This window comes from Halictus rubicundus, unplaced genomic scaffold (genome assembly GCF_050948215.1).
Source record: "Halictus rubicundus isolate RS-2024b unplaced genomic scaffold, iyHalRubi1_principal scaffold1002, whole genome shotgun sequence".
Lineage (NCBI taxonomy): Eukaryota > Metazoa > Arthropoda > Insecta > Hymenoptera > Halictidae > Halictus > Halictus rubicundus.
Genome location: NW_027489543.1, coordinates 22,501 through 25,502, shown reverse-complemented (window position 1 = coordinate 25,502; position 3,002 = coordinate 22,501).

Genomic DNA, 3,002 nt, shown 5'->3' with positions numbered 1-3,002 from the left:
GAACGTCCGACGGAGTAGCACATCCGTCCATTATTTGCTAATAACTCGATAAATAATAATTGTAGCGAGTTTGGTGTTATGATATATATTGTTAGAAACCGTCTATATTACAGTGATATCACGTCGAAAATCGTCTAGGACCGATAGGGAAAAAGTTTCCTCTTGGCGGTGGGACTTGGAAAAATTTCCAGAGTTTTGTCGACGGAGTAGCACATCCGTCCATTATTTGCTAATAACTCGATAAATAATAATTGTAGCGAGTTTGGTGTTATGATATATATTGTTAGAAACCGTCTATATTACAGTGATATCACGTCGAAAATCGTCTAGGACCGATAGGGAAAAAGTTTCCTCTTGGCGGTGGGACTTAGAAAAATTTTCGTCGAACGTCCGACGGAGTAGCACATCCGTCCATTATTTGCTAATAACTCGATAAATAATAATTGTAGCGAGTTTGGTGTTATGATATATATTGTTAGAAACCGTCTATATTACAGTGATATCACGTCGAAAATCGTCTAGGACCGATAGGGAAAAAGTTTCCTCTTGGCGGTGGGACTTAGAAAAATTTCCAGAGTTTTGTCGACGGAGTAGCACATCCGTCCATTATTTGCTAATAACTCGATAAATAATAATTGTAGCGAGTTTGGTGTTATGATATATATTGTTAGAAACCGTCTATATTACAGTGATATCACGTCGAAAATCGTCTAGGACCGATAGGGAAAAAGTTTCCTCTTGGCGGTGGGACTTAGAAAAATTTCCAGAGTTTTGTCGACGGAGTAGCACATCCGTCCATTATTTGCTAATAACTCGATAAATAATAATTGTAGCGAGTTTGGTGTTATGATATATATTGTTAGAAACCGTCTATATTACAGTGATATCACGTCGAAAATCGTCTAGGACCGATAGGGAAAAAGTTTCCTCTTGGCGGTGGGACTTAGAAAAATTTTCGTCGAACGTCCGACGGAGTAGCACATCCGTCCATTATTTGCTAATAACTCGATAAATAATAATTGTAGCGAGTTTGGTGTTATGATATATATTGTTAGAAACCGTCTATATTACAGTGATATCACGTCGAAAATCGTCTAGGACCGATAGGGAAAAAGTTTCCTCTTGGCGGTGGGACTTAGAAAAATTTCCAGAGTTTTGTCGACGGAGTAGCACATCCGTCCATTATTTGCTAATAACTCGATAAATAATAATTGTAGCGAGTTTGGTGTTATGATATATATTGTTAGAAACCGTCTATATTACAGTGATATCACGTCGAAAATCGTCTAGGACCGATAGGGAAAAAGTTTCCTCTTGGCGGTGGGACTTAGAAAAATTTCCAGAGTTTTGTCGACGGAGTAGCACATCCGTCCATTATTTGCTAATAACTCGATAAATAATAATTGTAGCGAGTTTGGTGTTATGATACATATTGTTAGAAACCGTCTATATTACAGTGATATCACGTCGAAAATCGTCTAGGACCGATACGGAAAAAGTTTCCTCTTAGCGGTGGGACTTAGAAAAATTTCCAGAGTTTTGTCGACGGAGTAGCACATCCGTCCATTATTTGCTAATAACTCGATAAATAATAATTGTAGCGAGTTTGGTGTTATGACATATATTGTTAGAAACCGTCTATATTACAGTGATATCACGTCGAAAATCGTCTAGGACCGATACGGAAAAAGTTTCCTCTTAGCGGTGGGACTTAGAAAAATTTCCAGAGTTTTGTCGACGGAGTAGCACATCCGTCCATTATTTGCTAATAACTCGATAAATAATAATTGTAGCGAGTTTGGTGTTATGATATATATTGTTAGAAACCGTCTATATTACAGTGATATCACGTCGAAAATCGTCTAGGACCGATAGGGAAAAAGTTTCCTCTTGGCGGTGGGACTTAGAAAAATTTTCGTCGAACGTCCGACGGAGTAGCACATCCGTCCATTATTTGCTAATAACTCGATAAATAATAATTGTAGCGAGTTTGGTGTTATGATACATATTGTTAGAAACCGTCTATATTACAGTGATATCACGTCGAAAATCGTCTAGGACCGATACTTAAAAATTTTCCTCTTATTTGTGGGACTTAGAAAAATTTTCAAAGTTCGGTGAATTATGAAAAGTTGGTTATTTTGTGTAAAATAATATAGAAATGTTAAAATTTATTATATTTTGTGAAAAAAATTTTTATACTTTTTTCGCTCTAAGTTCCAACAGCCCCGCCGGGAGGTCTGTTGCCGCGGCGGTTTGCGGCCATAAGCGCGCGTGCTATTGACCGCGCGGCGCCGGCGTCCCGGCCGGCCGTTCGGTATCTATAAGAGAGTCGACGGTTCGGTCGAGTCGGTCGGTGCAGCGCGCGTCTGTGGCTATTCTACGATCTCGGTCGAGAAGCAGTCATGGGCGCCTCGAGACTTCGGTCTTGACTGTTTCGTACCGTGCTTCGTATCGAATTATTCTCTACACAGCATTGCCACGGGTCGGTGTCCTAGACCGAATGGCCCTTATGTGGCGAGCCTTCCCTTAGTGGAGGTTGGTGACTTGTATTCACTTTTGTGTTTACTCGTACTAACTGAGCATCGACTCTTATGTCCGAGCGACTAAGGTATGAAAAAGAGAAAATAGAATTAAAGAGAAAAAAATTTCTGTCTTTTAAAGACAGAATAAAGAGAAAAATTCGTTAAATAATAGAGGTGTCCTACTTCGTTTATGCCCAGCGCGAGCGGATGGCATCGATTTCTCGCAGTCCAGCATGCGTCCTGTCCGCGCTTCCTCGGCACTTGTGTCGATTTTGTCCAGCGCAGTGGTTACGTGCTTCCGCGAGAGATGGATGTTCTGAGCTATACGCGCCTCCACGATTGGTCAAACCATGTTATTATATGAAACGAATGTATGAAACTTGTTTCAATAAGATATTTATAAGAAAGTTGAAACAAGTAAAATATCTGAACAAGATAAGATATTTATAAGAAAGTCTTGTTCAAGATATACGTATA